Below are 20,888 nucleotides of genomic sequence, written 5' to 3' on the forward strand. Positions count from 1 at the left end.
CTAGTGAGCCCATCTGCTCATAACATCTTAAAAACCAAAGGCAGTGGGAAGGTTGAATTATAAATTATGATGTGTGCCACTTCTGGAGAAGAGTTTGGTAAAGTTTGGTAGATGAGGAAACATTCAAAACGTTTTGTGAAGGAAGAGAGGTGACAGGTTGTAGTTTCTAACTTTCATCACTCTTACCAATCATAACTAATTGGACTCAGTTGTATCTCCCTCCCCATGTTTGAAGCATTGTCCTGAAGGAGTTTTGCTTCACACTTTTGTTTGTTATTTATTTCAATAATTTGCATGGGAATATAGGAGGCATGGTTAGTAAGTTTGCAGATGACACTAAAACTGTGGTATAGTGGACAGTGAAGAAGGTTATCTAAGATTACAAAGAGATCTTGATTAATTGGATTAATGGACTAAGCAGTGACAGACAGAGTTTAGTTTGGATAAATGTGAGGCATTGCATTTTTGTAATACAAACAAGGACAGGACATATACAATTAATCAGGACATATACAATTAATTGTAGGACCCTAGGTAGTTAGATTAGATTACTTACAGTGTGGAAACAGGCCCAACAAGTCCACACCAACCCTCCGAAGAGCAACCCAACCAGACCCATTCCCCCACATTTACCCCTGTGGGATATAGATGAATTAATGTTATTTCTGCAACTATAAATTCTGATACAGAACAAGAATGAGGAAATATATATATTCAGCTAAAAAAATGATATGTTAGCATGAGACATGATTATAGAACAATGGTAGATGTATGGGCAAACAGGAAAAACATCTGTTTCCCACTTGTACAGAGACACAGGAACAAACCCCAATTAAAAGGGCTTAGTGATAAGATGCTGTGAGGGGCAGCGCAGATGGAGGGAGTAGATAATGGTAAGCAAAGGATGGGATGACGTCAAACAACCTTGTGGGGGGCCAGAGATAGGCATTTGTCATGGACAAGGCCGGATAAACAGAAGTTGTGGGATCAGTCTTAAGGAAATGAGTGATGTAAGTGGAGGATGACAGCAAACAATGAAATAAGAAAAAAAATATGGGGATTCAAACTGTATAAATTTCTAGAGTTTGTTGGATTTGATGTGTATTTGTCATTGCCTTACCTGGCATTAGACATTGCACCCACTTGCAAGTGTACAAATAAACGACACTGTTTCAGATTTTTGGTCTCGGACTGAAATTATTGAAGTGGGTGAGCTTTTGTTTCTCACACCCCTTCACCTAACACATGGCCAATTCACCTAATCCACACATTTTTGGACTGTGGGAGGAAACCAGACGAAACCCATGCAGACACAGGGTGAATGTGCAAACTCCACACAGTCGCCTGAGGTGGGAATTGAACCCGGGTCGCTGGTGCTGTGAGGCAGCAGTGCTAACCACTGTGCCACCGTGCCACCCATAGTGTCGTAAAACAGAGAGACCTCGTGGTTCAGGTACATAATTCTTTGAAATTTGAATCACAGGTAGTCAGAATGGTTGAGCATTTAGCATGCTTGTCTTCATTGCTCAGACCTTTAAGTGTAAGAGTTGGCACATCATGTTAAGATTGTACAGAATGGTGGTGAGGCCTCTTCTGGAGTATTGTGTGCAGTTCTGGTCGCCCTGTTATAAGAATGATACTATTAATGTAGAGAGAGTTCAGAAAAAATTTAGCAATCTTGATGGAATGGAGGGTTTTAGATATAAAAACAGGCTGAAAAAAGTAGGACTTTTTCACAGGAGCATAGGAGGTTGAGGGATGGCCTTATTGAGGTTTATAAAATCATGAGGGTCATAGATAAGGTGAATGACCTAGGTGAATGTCTTTTCCCTAGAATGGGCAAGTTCAAAACCAGAGGACATATTTTTAAAGTGAGAGGAAAAAGATTTAAAAAAAAGATGAGGGGCAACTTTGCTTACGCAGAGAGTGTTTCAGGTGGGGAATGTACAACGCGAAGAAGTGATGGATGCAGCTACAGTTACAACATTTACAAAACATTTGGATAAGGTCATGAATAGGAAAGGTTTGGAGGGATATGGACCAAGTACAGGCAGATGGAACTAGTTTAGTTTGGGAACATGGTCGATGTGGACTAGTTGGACTAAAAGACCTGTTTCCATGCTGTGTAACTATAACTCTATAACTCTCAGCTGGGAGATATACATAGCACAGATGTGGGTCTTTGCAATGGGAAATCTTCTTGGTATATTTATGATGTTCCTAACTCAGAAAGACCTGACAAAATCCTCCTCTAGGATTCAAAGACCTAAAATTTTAAAATATGAAACTAATTTCTGACTATTAAATGGAGACTAGCAAAAGAAATCCTACTAAAATGGGAAGTAAAGTCTTGTTTTATGAGCAACACATCTGCCATCCAGAGCTTGACTGGTCTCATAATGCAAAGGATCTTGCACCTAAATGATACCTCGTCAGAAAAAAAGGAATAGATTTATTTTTTAGCACAGCGTCATGCACCCCAAACATCACAAAATGCGTCACAAATTTAGTCAAATGCACATGTAGATGTGTAGATGTACATTATGAGCAATTAACCAGAGTTAGTTAGTTGATTGGTGCATGTTGATAAGGACACTGGGATGGTTCTGTTTCGCTTCATGTTTTTGCCACAGGATTTGTTTTAGACCTATCTGACAGGCAAACCTCAATTTAAAGACCACCCTTCCAAAAATGCAGCACCTCTTTAATTCTGGACTGAAGTAGGCAATCTAAGTGAAATACTCAAATCTCGGCTTTTATCAATTCTTGATTATAGTCCAAATGTGCAATGTGACATTTATAGTTTGAACAAAGTTAAATTAGAATTAAGAGTTGTAAACCTGTTCTTTCTCTTTAAAGGCTTCTTCAAAGAAAGAATTGGATTTATATCACACCTTTCATGGTTACCAGAATTCTTAAAGCACTTTACCCCCCGCACCCCCCAATGAGTGATCACTATTACAGACCATGTGTTCCAGGACAAAGAAACCAGGAGTGCCTCAGTTTTGATCACCACTGCAGTAGCTCTTTCTCATCCCAGGAATTACAGGGCACCACAATTTGCTACTGCCCTCCCAGGTTTGTAAGACGGGAATTGGGGACGTGTGGTACTTGAGTGTTGGAGAAACAATGGGGATTGGTCTACCTGATTGATCACCAACCAACTGTCCCGGGAATTATGTTTATATAGAGTAGAAGACTGGGTCTATACATGTTGCCTCCCATTGTTGCACACATTAAAGCTTATCATCAAGGGTCACACAAAGAAAGTTGTGACTTAAATGTTTGACAGAGGGCCTCTTGTATTCTTGAAAATAGCATGACTCAGTGACATCAGGACAGATGGAGGCTGTTCTTAAAATTTTCAAATCATGAAATATATTACAAAGTTCTGGTCAAATGAATCATGGTTGCTTTCTGCCATATTAGCTTGATCTGTGCATAGGTTATATTTGACAATAACCCAAGTTCCAAACAAAACCCTGTCCTACATTACCGTTTACCACAAGCGATAGTTGTACTTAGTGTGGTTTTCCATTCAGAAATTGCAGTGCCATAAATGTGAATACAACTTTCAGAAAATTGTGTTTTTTATTTCATAACTGTGTTATAGTTTTGATTTATTTATTTTACACAACGCTGTTGAAATAATAGAACAAACTGACTAAAGAAGACATTGAAGTGATATCATCAGCCAACTCAGTAAGTAGATATTTCACAAAAAAAAACAATTGAAAAGAATGGAACAGCATCTAGAGAATATTGCTTTGAACAACTCTGGAAATTATTTGAGGAGCATCAAGAGAGATTGGAACCTGGGAGATAGGAAAAGAAAGGAGCCTGATAAAGAGAAGAGGTTAACGTAAAATATTTCTTCAAGTTAAACACACAATAGGATAATGTGGGGAAATAAAGCTTAAATTAATAATGAACAAGCATTTATAATGAACCCTTCAGTATGTCCCAAAGCTTTTCACATCCAAGGCATTTTTTGAGTTGCAGTCACTGTTGGAAAATGTGTCAGACAATTTCACATGGAGTAACATCCCATAAACAGCAACTGAGGAAATTACCAGTTAATCCATTTTGGTAATGTTGGTTGAATAGTACTTCTTGGTCAGGACACCTGAAGTGCCAAATAGTGCCATGGAATCTTTCATTTGAAGGAAGTTAAAAATCACACAACACCAAATTATAGTCCAACAGTTAAAAATCACACAACACCAGGTTATAGTCCAACAGGTTTAATTGGAAGCACACTAGCTTTTAGAGCAGTGCTTCTTCATCAGGGTCAACCACCTGATGAAGGAGCAGCATTCCAAAAGCTCGGGCTTCCAAATAAACCTGTTGGACTATAACCTGGTGTTGTGTGATTTTTAACTTTGTACACCTCAGTCCAAGACCGGCACTTCCAAGTCATCTGAAGGAAAGCAGCTCCAGTAATACAGCACTCTGTCAGGACTGTATTGAAGTGTCAGCCTAGTTTTAGAACAGATGGAATACTAACAGAGAACAACAAAGACTTGCACTTTGGTTAGATGACTTATGGTAATGAAAATAGCCTTCCTCATCTAAAACTTCTTGTAGCTCAATTGAACTTGCTCACAATCGTGAGAATTTTCTCAGTCATGTTAGCTGTTAGTTAACAGCTTCAACATTTGGCATTTCCTGTTGTTTAGTTTGAACCTGAGATGTTTTTCTTAAAATCTGTTTTAAGAACACAGCACTGAATGACAATAGCAAGCAGCCCAAATACCAATTCAAGAAAGAGAAAAAGAAAACAAAACGAGGGATGAAAATTCTTTTTGTCGTTATTCACAGAATAACTCATTATCCTTGCAACAACATTCTTTTCTCTGTGTTTCAAAAGCCTCTGTGTACATCTGTTGACAGGACAGGCAGTTTGTCCACCTTTCATGAAAGGTGGAATACTAAGCAGCTCAGTGCTGCCAGTCTGAGAGACAATGTGGTGTCAACCAGTATGAAGAAGGTGTGAAAGGCATCCACGCGCACAAAAATACAACTCAGAGATCACTTCTCCCCTGAGGCAAGCTTGGTAAGATTGAGTGGCTAAGCTTGTCTACCATTGGGCTGTTTCCTGCTGTAACCACAGGACTATAAATTGCTTTTTGAGAATTTGGTTGCATTATTTCACTGACAAATAGACATGCTGTATCTATTCAAGATGACTTGTCAGAAAAGCCTGAGGGTTCATTATTGAAAATGTCATGACTGAACTGGGAAAAGTGAGCCAATAATTGTGCCCCACTGTTCCACAAAGTGTCACTGAATACATAAATGTACAAAATCACAGTGAGACCACCAAAATCATCAAGTTGCCTGACTGGACTGGACTCAAGACAAAAGCAATTAACTCCAGGTTTCCTTAGTAACAGTAAAAAGGATCTCTATTTATTGTAGCACATTTAACTTTAACAACTTCAGTGAAAAGAAAGGATTTCTCATTTACGAAACTTATGCTACACACATTCGAAACCCCAAATATCATGGAAGGTTCACTAAGCTGATGTCAGGGATAGAGAGAATGAAAACAGGAATTGCTGGAAAAACTCAGCAGGTCTGGCAGCAGCCATTAATTCTGATTTCTCTCCCCAGATGCTGCCAGACCTGCTGAACTTTTACAGCAATTTCTGTTTTTGTTTCTAATTTCCAGCATTCATAGTTCTTTCAGTTTTTATTAGGTATGAAGTGACTGTTTTATGAGGAGAGGTTGAGTATGTTGGGCCTGTACATTTCTTATTGGAATTTAGAAAAATGAGAGGCAACCTTATTAAGACAGACAAGATTCTTAGGGGACTTGACAGGGTCGATGCAGACAGGTTATTTGTCAGTGAGTCGAGGAGCTGGAGACATAATCTCAAAATAAAGGGTCACAGATTTAAGACAGAGATGAGGACAAATTACTTCCCTCAGAGCAAACCTGTGGAATTTTTACTGCTGAGTTGTTAAGGCTGTTTGGGTAATCATATTCAAGACAGAGATTAACAAATGTTTAATTGGTAAGAGAATCGACGGTTAAAGGGAAAAGGCAGGAAAGTGGAGGAACAAAATAAGGTCAGAAGTCCAAACTATAATGTGAAAATTATTTTTCTCCCATTCCTTTTGATTTTGAAATGTGATCAGCCATTGTCTGCACAGTGGGTCATCCTCTGATTCAATAGCTTGGTTAGGCCACTGTTGGAATATTGTGTGCAATTCTGGTCTCTTTCCTATCGGAAAGATGTTGTGAAACTTGAAAGGGTCCAGAAAAACTTACAAGAATGTTGCCAGGGTTGGAGGATTTGAGCTATGGGAGAGGCTGAACAGGCTGGGGTTGTTTTCCCTGGAGTGTCGGAGGCTATGGGGTGACCTTATAGAGATTTACAAAATTATGAGGGTCATGGATAGGGTAAATAGGCAAAGTCTTTTCCCTGGGGTAGGGGAGTCCAGAACTAGAGAGCATAGGTTTAGGGTGAGAGGGGAAAGATATAAAAGGGACTTGAGGGGCAACATTTTGACGCAGAGGGTTGTACGTTTATGGAATGAGCTGCCAGAGGAAGTGGTGGAGGCTGGTACAATTGCAACATTTAAAAGGCACTTGGATGGGTATATGAATAAGAAGGATTTGGAGGGATATGGGCTGGGTGCTGGCAGGTGGGACTAGTTTGGGTTGGGCTATCTGGCTGGCATGGACGGGTTGGACTGAAGGGTCTGTTTCCATGCTGTACGTCTCTATGACTCTATGTGAACCGAGGTGTTTTCTGACATGAATGCTTTATTTCAAGCTTTCTTCACTTTCCTGCCATTTCCCTGCACACAGAGGTAGAGATGGATGCCTTCTGTCTACAGGCTGTGGATGTTTCTTCCACTCTGTTGCTCTTAGTATTTGCAGCTTTTTAAATGCACCGCAGTTCAACCAATCAGAGAGCTGTTTTTGGGCAGAATTTCCTTAACTTGAAAGATTTTTGGTGCCCATCACTTTCAAATTCTTCTTCTTCCAAAAAACATCATTGTATTGCACAGCTCAACAATATGCAACACTTCATTTTCAGACTGCAAGAATGTTTTTCCTGTTATAGGAATCCAACTCCCATTTCAGTTTATATTTCCAAACAAAATATAAAATATGCGACCTTAGACTAAAATAAGCTTAAGGTTTCACACAAGCAGTGACATATCTATACATCAGAAAGGATTGATGATCTAACAAGATACTTCCCTAGTGATTCAAATGAATGGATACACTGCCCAGTTCAAAACTAAGGCATGCAGGTCAGCAGGATCGCAGTTCCCAGATTCAATTCATGGTTTGTACTGAACTGATGTCACATGTGAGACAAGCTACAGCACTTGGCAACATATAATATTCACAGCACAAAAATCTATGATTCATCCAACCCAACTCTGATAATTCACGGATGCAAACAGCTCTAATCCCTCTAATTACTTGCACTATTCCCTCTTCCACCTCCAACAACCGTCTTTCTTCAGTTTGGAGAAGCTTGAATTGTCATTCTTAAGAACTGTCCAATGGCTCCAAAGGGCAGGTGTATAAACATGTCAACATCAGGAGGGAACAGGATCAAGTGCAATTGTGATGCTCTCAGTTGTATTTAGTTGTTCCGTGTTTGATTATGTGAGTCTTGTAACTGGTCTCTGTTTAATGTGTGTGATTTGTTAAATCTGTGCGTTGACTCAGAGCAAAGTAAACAAAGCTGCACAATGGCCTCTTTCCACACTTTAGGGATTCTATGATTTTATTCTAAATTTATAGAGATTAAGTGATCAGTGAGAAGGATGGTATTGAGATCACACAGAAAATGGGTAAAAGTCTAAGATAAGGACAGTTGCAAACAGTTAATGATTTTGTTATTGGATAGAATAGAACATTTTTAAGCTCAGTTCACATTTGAAAGCTTGCCAAGATTTTACATTGTCTAAACAAATGGTGAGGAAGAGGAATGGAATTATTAAAAATGGAGTGGAAATAGCTGTGAGCCTGAAAATATAGCATCAATCTTCCAAGTGCCCAATTGGAGATGATATTTTATTGAGATATTAGACGTCTCACCCAGATTACCTTTATGGCGAAGGCCGACAGCATCTAACTCTCAGACAGTAAAGTGACCAGCAGCATGCTTTCCACAGGATTAAGGATTCTGGAAATGAAATCTATCACAGTCTGCCCTTGAACCATCAACTGATCAGCAGCTGGCAGCCATCAGTTGTCACCAGGAAAGCAATGCAACCACCAGTGACCCCAGAACAGTGAGAGATCCAGGCCACAGGTGAGTGAAGCCAGAATAGGGAAGTTACAGAGTGAAGGTCACATGAAAGGGGTAGTGAGATTGAGAGCAAGATCAGTGGGAGGCTATTAGCGACTATCTCTTCCCTATGCCAGCTCCTGTGCCTTTGAACTTTCCCTGTGAGTGCACAAACCCAGCCCCTACAGTGTATGCTCCACAGCTTTCCCTTGTGGTGACTGTCTCACCTGCCATCAGTTGAATACCAGCAACATCAGAATGAAACCCCAAAGGCATTCATTACCCACTTAAGTGTTTCAGTTGCAATCAGAGTGGAAAGACTCAATGAGGGCCAACCAGGACTGTGATTGGTCCCCACCTGATTAAATGCACATCAGCCTCCAAATTCATCTCAGTGCAAAGCATTAAATTGTGGTGATTCTGGTAGGTTTGAGAAAAGCTATGGTGAGGTCTCAAAGGCCTGTCATGTCATGATTAGTCTCATCAAGAAGAAGTAAACTATCCAACGCATCTTTCAACAGCAAAGAATGACTTCACTTGAAGTAAAAGTCCAGAAATGATTGATGACAAGGGGACCCATTCTAAACTACTATTGTTTTTACTTTGTAATTCAATTTGATACCCCCTCTCAACCACCAACCTATCACCTCAAACATAAGGAGCCACATTTCACAAGGAAATCAAACTCTTTCACCGTTGAGTAGGCCAATGCTTGTGTTGGACCCAAAACAGTCAAACGAAATTTGGGATTGGCTCAGGTTTCTGGCTCCAAATTCGACTTATTTAGCCTGTATAAACTATCTGTCCCTACTATTGTAAACTTGCAACCCTTTCATTTTTCAAATAAAAGAACAATAAACTGATTTATGATCAGATTAACAAGGGTTGTGAATTGGCTCAGAAAGCAATGTGCTGTTTGTTTATAGAGGTCCTGTGTGCATATGCTTAAGGCTGTAATTTGCTCGGTACTTATTGGTTACATGGAACGGTGCTCTCAGAAAGGCGATATTTGATCCTTTACATCATTTCATAATTACACTTTTCCTTTTACATACTCTGAATGTTTGCTTCATTGCATCTATTCAAACCAGCAAATTAACAGCATGGAACCTTTATTTATTTCTTGTGGAAATAATTAAGTTGAGAGCTAACATTATTAAGATGTGACTTTGGAATTTTGCTACAGGAGAACAAAAAAAACCCAAATTGTTTATTTGAATTGCAACCAGGAGCCAATCTAAGCAACAAAATAAATATTTAACAGGCTCTCTTTTTCAGTAATAAATGTGAAGTATTAATTTTCCATTCATTTTACAACAATTTAATGAACATATGTTCAGATATAGTTAATTCACATTTTTGGAGCTGAGTTACAGATGGAAATAATAACTACAGGGCAATCTAGATTAAAGAGTAGGTATTACTTTAAAAAAAAAGCAAGAATGATTTTGATTATCTCAGCATAAGCTTGTAAAAGTAAAAGCCTGTACTTTATTTGTAAATATTATTGTCTTTTTTGATCTACTGTGTTCCATCTTTAATTCTCTCTTATCCCTATCTTAGATTCCATGTGCAGTGCATAGCCTACCATACTTCACTCAGATGCATGCATGTGCTTCAACGCTGAGCGCTGGCTAGCTGTTAGCTGCACTTGGACATAACCTCAACGACAATTTATATGTGAGTCCTTTCAATGTCGGAACTTCAGTGGTCCAGAATTGGAACAATGGCTGTTTTATCTTCTCTACCCACTGTGGCACGCTTAGAACCATGGAAATAATATAGTGCATTTGGCCCATCTTGGTCATGTCAACCTAAAACACCAAGGTGTCCTTTCAAATCCCATCTTCTTGCACACGGCCCATAACCTTACAGCTTACAACACTTATGTACTTTTTAAAAGAGAAGGGCTTATGCCCCAAATTTCAACTCTCCTGCCCCTTCGATGTTGCCTGACCTGCTGTGCTTTTCCAGCTCCACATTTTCGACTCTGATTTCTCCAGCATCTGCAGTCCTCACTTTCTCCAACATCTCCATCACCAGTTCAGGCAGCGAATTCCAAACACCCACCATCCTTTGTATGAAAAGGTTTTCCTCATGTCCCTTTAAACTGTCTGCCACTTATCTTGAATCTATGACCCTGGGTGATGAGCTGGTGAGGTCATCACCGTCCCCATGACCTGTCCTAACTGCCTATCTTCCATTCCACCTATCCACTCCACCCGTCTCTCTGACCTATCACCTTCATCCCCACCCCCATTCACCCATTTTACTCTTTGCTACCTTCTCCCACACTCCCCCCTGACCTATCACCTCCATCCCCATTCCCATTCATGTATTGTACTCTATGCTACTTTCTCCCCACCCCACTCTCCTCTCATTTATCTCTCCACTCTGCAGGCACTCTGCCTCTATTCCTGATGAAGGGCTTTTGCCCGAAACGTCGATTCTCCTGCTCCTTGGATGCTGCCTGACCTGCTGTGCTTTTCCAGCAACACATTTTCAGCTCTGATCTCCAGCATCTGCAGTCCTCACTTTCTCCTACTGAAGTAAGTTAACCTGTCCTTCAAAGATGTCTCACCCCTCTCCTTTAACCATCAACCTCAGTAGTACTGACTGCTTGCAATGGGATTCTAAAAGCAGCTGAGAAGCTATTCCTCTGTTTTGGGTCTGTTGTTCACTGCTCTGTTCCATATAATCATAACCCTATAGTATGGAATGAGGACATTCGGCCCATTAAGTCTGCACCCACCCTCTGAACAGCATCCCACCTATACCCAGACCCCACCCTAATCCCATAACCCCACATTTCCCATGGTTAATCCAATTAGCCTGCACATCCCTGGATACCGCAGCATAATTTGCTGTGGCCAATCCACCTAACCTGCACATCTTTGGATTGTAGGCGGGACTGGATTTCCCAGCAAAAACCCACACAGACACAGGGAGAATTTGCAAACTCCACACCCAAGACTGAAATCAATCACAGGTCCCTGGTGCTGTGAGGCAGCAGTGCTAACCACAGAGCCACAGCGTCACCTCAGTATTCCTGTAAAGTGTTTATGTCTTTACATATTTATACAATTATTTTTCAATAGTCACACTTGAATCTACCTTCAGTCCAGATTACAAAACTCACAACATAAAACAGATATCCTCACATTGCCCCTACGTCTTACTCCAAGCCCCTTAAATCCATGTTCTTTACTGACTGACCCATGTGGCACTGGAACCAGTGTCTCTTTCCTTGCGCTATCAAAACCTTTCATGATTTTGAACACCTCTACAATCTCCTCTTTGCCTTCCCTGTTTGAAGAAGAACAAACTCAGCTTCCCCAGTCTCTGATATATCTGGAGTTCATAGAACATAGATCATCAAAAAGTATAGCACAGAACAGGCCCTTAGGCCCACCACAATGTTGTGCTGAGACTTAGTCCTAATGTAAAATACAGTAACAACCTACACACCCCTCAACTTACTGCTATCCATGTGCATGTCCAGCAGTCACTTAAATGTCCCCAATGACTTTGCTTCCACCACCACAGCTGGCAACGTAATCCATGCATTCATCATCCTTGATGTTATTCCAGGAAATCATTTCTACACGTTCACCAAACTTGATAGATATTTTGTAATCAGCCTGTTCAGAGATGTTATGACACTTTTCAGGGACAGGAGGGACTTGAACTTGGACATCACCACTGCCACTAGCACCCTCTCCAACCTTACTATCTTTCCTGATGTGTAGTTCCCATAACTGGGTACAATATTTTCAATTTATCTGAACTAGTGACTTTTCAATATTTAGTAGAACTTCCTTGCTTTTGTACTTTACATCTCTACTTACAAAGCCAAGGATTTGATTTTTTTAATACTGTATGATGAGACAATATATTGATGTAAGTTATTTTCTTCCTTAATATTAACATCAGCTGCAGCGTACAGCTTTTAATGTAGCTCTGGACAAGCTGTTCAATAAAGGAATGGAACTTGTTTATTGTTCAGAAATAAAAGAGAGAAAAAGGAAAGGTGTTTAATTAAAGCTTGGGAGTGTTTATTAGTGAAGAAACACCACAGTAACACAGGTTATTACTGTTACCCTACAGGGAAGTTAAAAATATAACATTGGTTGAGCCAAAAATTATGAGTTGACTTGTTAGAGCATTGTCTGTTGTCTAGGTTCTGGAGCACTATCATGTTATTTGTCTGATTAACTGGGCTGTCCCTTTCAGATAACTAGGAGAAAGTGAGGACTGCAGATGCTGGAGATCAGAGCTGAAAATGTGTTGCTGGAAAAGCGCAGCAGGTCAGGCAGCGTCCAAGGAGCAGGAGAATCGATGTTTCGGGCATGAGCCCTTCTTCAGGATTCCTGAAGAAGGGCTCATGCCCGAAACGTCGACTCTCCTGCTCCTTGGATGCTTTCAGATAACTAGCCAAGTACTTCCTGTGGAATTCAGGACACCACTGCTGCTGGTGAGTCCATTAGGCAAAGTGCCACTGGGTGGCACAGTGGCTCAGTGGATAGCACTGCTACCTCACAGTACCAGGGTCCCAGGTTCAATTCCAGCCTCTGGCCACTGTCTGTGTGGAGTTTGCACATTCTCCCCATGTCTGTGTGGGTTTGCTCTGGTTTCCTCTCACAGACCAAAGATGTGCAGGTTAGGTGAATTGGCTATGCTAAATTGTCCATAGTGTGAGGTTCATTAGTCAGAGGTGGGTTTCTCTTCGGAGGGTGTGTGTGGACTGGTTGGACTGAAGGGCCTGTTTCCACACTGTAGGGAATCTCATCAAAGTAGTTAGCAGCAACGTACTGTTAATTTCAGAATCCAGATTGCAAGTACCCATGACAAAATGTTTTGTGTTCTAAATTTTCAAAATACTATTTTGCATTTGCAGTACACTCTGTATCATTAGTACAAGAAGCAATGGGCAAGAAGACAGTGCTAAAATGTCACCAGAAAATGGGGTTTGTAAGTACAATGATGTCTCCCTCAGCCCCAACTATATGAGGTCAAATAAAATTTCAAGATTGATCGATAAGAGCATGAAGGGGTAGGGATCAAAGGAGAGTAAATGATTTTGAGATATAAAGCAGCATGATTTAATTGAATAAGGAAGTAGGTTGGAGAGATTAAATGTTCTGCATTTTTGTTCTTGTGAATTTATTAGTACTGGGCATTCCCCCTTTGCTAGCTGGTATATTCCAGGCCTGCCCTGGCAGTACCTAAAGACTGGTTGGAAAATCCTTAGTATAACACTTAAAGGTGGGATTAAATCAAAGTACTGCAGACAGCAGAAATGCATCTGTGGAGAGAGAAACAGAGTTAAGATTTGATATGAATTTTCTTGGCTGCATATCAAGCTACTTCCTGCCCACCATAGGTTAATACCAACGATGACAGGATGAGACCCTTGAGAATACATTAAGGGTTTTAAACGGTTATGAATGGGAATGGATCCATGGGTCTATCCTCTACAACTTAGCTGCCTTGGAGGGAGGAAGGTGGAGGGGCAGAGTCCTTATTTAAACACCTCCATCACTAAACTCACCGTGGCAGGTACCATGGCAGAATGTATGTTTCCATTCATAGGCAGAATAGGGATTTACAAGTAGAAACAAAAAATTGTGTTACCTTCAAAAGAAAATATTACCGAGCTTATTGTAGGAATCAAATCTAGTAAAGGGCTACAAGTTTCTAATAACAGTCCTGATCAATTAATGCATGGTTGCTGAGTGGACCCAGTCTTTACTAATATGACTTAGATTGTCACACTAGAATGTAGATTTCTGAAATTACTGATGTCAACCCAAAGAGTTATCAACTGCAATTCCATTGCTCTTGGTACTGCCATAGCCATGAAGAAGGAACAAAAATCAGCCAAGGTTTTGCTTCCAGATTGAAAAGCAGTGTCTCTCACTGAAGAGTGTGCATGCAGACATCAGGTGAAAAGATGTGGCAATGATGTTCTGCACAGTTCTGGCCATGCTGTGGGGCTGATAAACCATACTTTAACCTACCTGGAGAACTATGAATTTGGTTAGGACCCACACCAAGGGAGTCCTGGCCTTTCCCAGCAGATGATGTACTGCCTTATTTGGAGTACAGTCCCCCTCTGTACAACATGGATTCTGTGTCAAAGGATATGCTGTATATTGCACTGAGGAAAATTCACCATGTGGATTCAGTGTGAGTAGCTATTACCGAATTAACTTGATTCAAACCACCCTAACAGGGAGGGAAACAGCAAGGGAAATGAAACAACTAGCTCAAATCTTGCAATGTACTGCATTGGATTGCCAGGCCAGTTCCTTAGTCATTTCTGGTTTGGCATGGATTGCGTACCATAATGATTGTAGATGAACCAGTCAACAGGCCAACGTAAGCAATACCCATATGAGACCCAGACCTAAGGGGAGGGAACCCACTCCGTCTCCACAGAACGGCATCTTGCAGCACTCATTACAGCCTCCCCTTATTGATATGGAAACAATATATTCCCCGATTGACTCTGCATGACTTTGCAAACTTTGGCAAGGTTAATACCAGAGCACACTAATGGCACATCACACCATTTGGCTCCTTGGTGGACAGATCACAGGGTTTCAGGCCCTTGCTGTCTAGGCCCAGGAATGAAGAATGCCAGTTCGAGTGGCATGCTCCAGAATGAACAAGTATATAACAAGTATTCACCTGAGAAGGGAAAAGAGTGGTATGCATCTGCATTGAAAGAGACTAATATGTTCTTCAGTTTTACACAATAAAGCCCCTCAGACATTTTTGTAAGGAATTCCTGGTAGAGAAGTTTTTCGCAAAGTGTCTGCTCACAACAGCGTTCTGGATTTTGCAGCAGTTATTTTAGGCAGAGTCTTCTCTCACTAACAGAAGGTATATTCTCTTCAACTTTCTCTCCTTCTCACCAGAAGGTGCTAGTTAAGGTCGGTTTCACAGACCTTCACTGTTGTGTTATTGCTGTAAGAGTTCTGTTGTTTTAAGAGATTGATGTGCTAATGATCCAAGAACCAAGATAAACCACATAACTAACTGCCATGTGCAGTCCAGAAAACGGCATGTTCATAGGAATTTGCATGTATAATTATGTGTAACATCACATAGTAATTTGACCTATTAATAAACCGTTTTGAGCTTTTCAAGAAAACTCAATGAGCCCTACTCAATGTGTGTTGGTTACCAGTAACACAAGAAAACACAATATTAACAATCTTCTGCTAAGGCATGCAAGAGTTCCTGAGCCTTGGAAGGATGTCAGATAAGGATAGATTGGAAATGAGACACAATTTATCCATTCCCCTCCCCCTGCAGCCATCATAGCTAAATAACCAATTGCACCATTTAGGTTGTCACATCTGGCTACTAGAAGACAGATAGTAGTATAAATCTAATGATCAACGATAGAGATGGGAGACTTGTATTTATATAGCACCTTATCGCTTCCTTTAGATATGCCAAAGCACATTCTAACCAATGGATTACTTTGAAATACAGTCACTTTAAAAAAACAGCCAATTTACACACTACAAAGTCCCACAAACAACAAATAAATTCTTGTTTCTCTTTCAGCAGTTGATTGTTGGATTGGAGTTGGTCAGAATTTGTGAATTTCTGGCTGTTCATCAGATCTTTTATGTTCCCCTTGAGCAACTAAGGCCTTGGTTTAATATCACCCATAAGGTAACCTCCAGCAAGGCGGTGTTCCGCAGTCCATCACTGAAATTATGATGTGGGCATTGAATCCTCAACAATCTGAATTAGAGGCAGAAATGTTCCCAACTGAATAAAAATATCAAATTTTGCTTTAAAGGTGATGTATGATAGAAAACAAACACTCATAATTGAAAAGATTACCAATACACAATAGGTATCAGCTAATCATTTGGTTAACACTGGGCTGTTCTGACTCCAAGTTCAGAGGCTTAGCTGTTACTTTACACTCCACTGTCAGGAAGGACCGAATTATAAAACAGCCCAGATTTGCTAACAAATTCCAAGGTTGTTATCTTGTCAATTTCTTGGTTACAATAATGAAGGAGTTGTGGGAGGCTCAATATTTTAAAACACATTCATGCTTTATAGTGTTGGGTAAAAAAATTGGCAAGAACTGATGAGACATTTGAACTTATTAGATGTGTCCCCTATGACCTCATTAGTTTAATTATATGCATTTTTGAGTTGATCAGACTCTTGCTTACTGAGAAAGTACTGGTATAAAGAAAATTTGGATTAGCCAGGTATCGCTGTGGGTTTTGTCAAAGTGTTTGCTATTAACTTGTTAAGGACTAACCCAAAGCACTGATTTAGCAGAGGCTCTTTTTTAAAAAAAAACTCAAAGCTTTAAAATAAGTGGATTTTGAATGATTTTTTCAAATCAAAACTAAAGGGATTATGAAAAAACATGAAAGCTTATGAAATTGATGATAATGCATTTGATGTGAAATGATAATTGGGTGGAAGCAATGCTCTCTGTAAGCTGCAAGGCCGTACAATAAAATGAATGGCTCTATACAAAGTGCGGTCTAGTGAGTCCCGTTAAATTACTTGGAATGCACAGACATGCAATAAAGTTTAAAGGGGTCACACACTTAATCACCTTCTGTCACAAGTTTTGTTCCCCAGGGATCAGTACTGGTGCTGAAAATGTGTTGCTGGAAAAGCGCAGCAGGTCAGGCAGCATCCAGGGAACAGGAGAATCGACGTTTCGGGCATAAGCCCTTCTTCAGGAAGGGCTTCCTGAAGAAAGGCTTATGCCCGAAACGTCGATTCTCCTGTTCCCTGGATGCTGCCTGACCTGCTGCGCTTTTCCAGCAACACATTTTCAGCTCTGATCTCCAGCATCTGCAGACCTCACTTTCTCCTCAAAGATCAGCACTGGTGCCTCAGCTTTTCATTTTTGAATGAACTAAGAGTGTGCTGTGTGTGCAAGTTTCCGAATGTCACAAATTTAGACGGCATGATAAGTGTGCAGATTAGAGCAAGACGTTACAAAATGACATAGACAGATTAAGTGCATGGGCAAAACTATGGCAGGTGGAGTTCTGTATTCCACTTTGGATCCAACATGAGACCAAGAGCTTTGGAGAAGCAAAGAGATTTAGGTGTCTATATAAAAAAAATCACTAAAGGCTAGTTCCATATACAAAGAAAATAATTAAAAAGGCAAATACAAGGTTGGCTTTTATCTCAAGGCAATTGAAATATAAAAGTGAGAAGTTAGTTTTTAAGGTCAGACTTGATCAGAGTACTTGCTTAGTACTGAATAGTAACTCAATGAAGCTATGTCGGACTTGGAAAGATGCAACGCAGATTTATTGAATGATAATTGGGTTTGCATTAAATTATGAGGACAGGTTGCAGAAGCTCAAGAAGGCAACTAATCAAGGATAATTAGGGATGAGTGATAAGTGCTAGCTTTAGCAGCAATGCTTACATCTGAACCATAGAATCATACAGTTGAGAAGAGACCCTTTGGCCCATCCAGCCTGTACCACCAAAAATACAATACTACCTACACTAGTCCCTCTTTCCCACACTCAGCCCACAGTCTTGAATGTTGTGATGCTACAAATTGTAATCTAAGCACTTTTTAAAGGCTGTGAGGCTACCCACCTCAACTACCCTCTGAGTCAATGCCTTCCAGACCCCCATGACTCTGTGTGTGAAAGCAACCTTGTTCTTAATTCTTCAACTAAGGGGAAAAGTTGTCTCTATTCACCCTGTCCTTGCCCCTCATAACCTTATACAGCACTACCACACTCCCCCCACCACCACCCCCAACCTTCGCTGCGACAAAGAACATTTGTTCAATATATTGTTTTAGTTGCATGACACTGAGATCTTTTGTGATAAATGGTAGAAAACACTCATAATTGAAAAGATTACCAATACACAATAGGTATCAGCTAATCATTTGTTCTGACTCCAAGTTCAGAGGCTTCAACTTTACACTCCACTGTCAGGAAGGGCCAAATTATAAAACAGCCCAGATTTGCTGACAAATTCCAAGGTTGTTATCTTGTCAATTTCTTGGTTACAATAATGAAGTAGTTGTGGGAGGCTCAATATTTTAAACACATTCATGCTTTATAGTGTTGGGTAAAAAAAAAGGCAAGAACTGATGAGACATTTGAACTTATTAGATGTGTCCCCTATGACCTCATTAGTTTAATTATATGCATTTTCTGAGTTTTATGATTCTGTTCCACAGCTACCTGCTGAAGGAGCAGCACTCCGAAAGCTAGTTCTTCCAAATAAACCAGTTGGACTATAACCTGGTGTTGTGTGATTTTTAATTTTGACTGACAGAGGCAAGCATCTCGTATGCCTCCTTAAGTACCCTGAGGAGGAAGTTTGTTTTTAAATGTTTGTATTCCTTTGAGTTTTGAAGGTTAGGGGTATTCTAATCAATGTTTGAAATGATAAAGTGATGCAATAGGTTTGATACAATGAAATTATTTTCTCTCGTGATGTAATCCAGATTGGAGATAAGAATGTGAATATAAACCCTAAGGTAGCTAAAATCTTGAAGTCTCTACCATAAAAGGCTGGATCAATTGAAACTCTTAAGACTGATATAAACAGATGTTTGTTAAATAGGATTATCAGGGGATATGGAGAAAGAGCCAGAATATCGAGTTAAGACATTGATCACCAATTATCAAATTGGGTGGCAGAATAGGCTCCAGGGCTCAGTACCTACTCATGTTCCTATGCTTCTAAATGTTAGGTTCTCTATACAATGAATCTCTCACTATCTTGGACTGAACATTGCTTAAGTGAGCAGGAGAGTTTTAATTCAGTTAGTGTGAACAGTTCAATGTTAATCCCTACTTACTTCTTGCCACATGGTGTATGCTCAAAGTGACAGCTACTCGCGTGACTGCCTCAGCTAATTGTGCACATACTGGGACTGTAATCTGATGCTTTGTTCTCCGGTCAGGTCTCGTTTGGCCCACTGTGATTCCAATTGGATCTGATCACTCGTCTGCACAGGAGGCTCTAAAAACAACTCACTGCAGATGTGGATACATGGGAAATATCACATACACTTTGAGAATTCTTTAAAGTATCCACTTTATCAAGAGAATAAAGAGTAGGAAATGTTTCTCAGAACATCAGTCATGCAGAAGTACCTTTGCAGTGTTAATGTTAATCCTTGGGACCTGCAGGTTTTTCTCCATGTCACACGCTATCATAACTTGGAACTGTTCCATTGCCATTCCTTTTTTGTCACTGGGTAAAAATCCTGGAACTCCCTCCTTTATACCATTAGGAGGTGCCTACTTCAGATAAGCTGCAGTGATTCAAGAAAGCAGCTGACCACTATCAATTCATCAAGGGTAATTAGGGATATGTAACAAACACTGGCTTTATCAATGATGTCCATATCGCATGAATGAACTTTAAAAAGCTTCTTCTGTATCAGGTGTTCCCCAGTTTCTACCTCACTTCTGAAGGTGCTGACTTGTGCTAATTCACAGCCATCAGTGTGTTAATAATCCTCCTGTGCCTTACCAGTATGCAAGGGTGGAGGAAGCCTCAGCTACGTCCAACCCTGTTCTATCCATGATTTAATAATCCACATCTAATTTAGTTGCAGAACACGTTCAAAGTGCTAAACCACTAGTTCCCATTCCAAAGTTCTTTTTTACTTCCAAGAACAACCTAAAGAAATGTATTTTGTGTCTCATATTAGTTGTCTATTCCATTCCTTCTGCAAAGATACCTGGTAATTCACCTTCACCAATGTTATGGTGCCTCTAGTCAGGAGTGGAACATTGTGTCTCAAAAATGGTCCTTTTTTGCACATATGCCAGCCATAAAAAGACTGAACAGGAAACAATTTGCAAACCCACACTTAGAGTCAGTGTAATATTGGTAATAATAATGTAGTCAGATGACCATTTTAAATTGAAACATCCTTTAAAGATCTTCTAGTACTCTGCATGTAAAATTGGAATTTGCTAAATTCTTTTCCCGACGCATACAATTAAAACTGGGAGGTCATACATTTTTCAGAATCACCATTACAAGAGAGCTTCATATGGTCAACTCCTGCTCCAAATGATTGTGTCCTTATTCCAGGAGTAGTTTCTAGTCATTCCTAATATTTAACACGAAGTGTGCGAATTATGCAGACACGGTTATAGAGCTTCTAATGCAATCTAATATGCCCAGAGTGCTGGTTTAATGACTACTCTGATAGCACTGCACATTCCACACATTCAGGCAAACTATATCACTATGGGATCCTATGTACCAGCCTCATGAAGGTCTTGATTTTTATGCTAATTATGGTATCCCCTCTGAGTGGTGATCCAAACACTGAGCCCATTTGAAAACAGTATTATGTTCAAAAGTAATGCTTATTTCCTGAGTGGCATTTCACTTCTTTGAGGCATGAAAGTAATCATTGTGCCCCAAACCATTGCGATTTAAAAAAGAAATATCGAGGCCATCAGCAGCCCTCCAATACCTGCAAGTGATCCAAACCTGTGTCAATTGAGTCTAGCTTCATGAGAACAGGATGCACACAAGACACAAGGACCCCTGGCTCAAGCTGTGCTGTGCTGACTACATTTTGTTTGCCTTGTTTAGTAAAATTTCTCA

At 40.2% G+C, this 20,888-nt stretch overlaps 2 long non-coding RNA genes across 2 annotated transcripts in view; both read left to right on the top strand.

The window, feature by feature from the left end:
* LOC122565405 (uncharacterized) overlaps positions 1–2,948 on the top strand; it is a 263,069-nt gene extending 260,121 nt beyond the window's left edge. Inside the window, exon 5 of the long non-coding RNA XR_015751896.1 lies at positions 2,860–2,948. This is a non-coding gene — a long non-coding RNA (uncharacterized LOC122565405). The remainder of the gene's footprint in view (positions 1–2,859) is intronic.
* Positions 2,949–2,953: 5 nt separating this feature from the next.
* The window catches only part of LOC122565406 (uncharacterized), a 53,472-nt gene continuing 35,537 nt past the window's right edge, over positions 2,954–20,888 (top strand). The window contains exons 1-2 of the long non-coding RNA XR_006316160.2: positions 2,954–3,078; positions 9,828–9,944. This is a non-coding gene — a long non-coding RNA (uncharacterized LOC122565406). The remainder of the gene's footprint in view (positions 3,079–9,827; positions 9,945–20,888) is intronic.

This window comes from Chiloscyllium plagiosum, unplaced genomic scaffold, assembly GCF_037043375.1.
Source record: "Chiloscyllium plagiosum isolate Xiang-an unplaced genomic scaffold, Cpla_swu_hap1 HiC_scaffold_28, whole genome shotgun sequence".
Classification (NCBI taxonomy): domain Eukaryota; kingdom Metazoa; phylum Chordata; class Chondrichthyes; order Orectolobiformes; family Hemiscylliidae; genus Chiloscyllium; species Chiloscyllium plagiosum.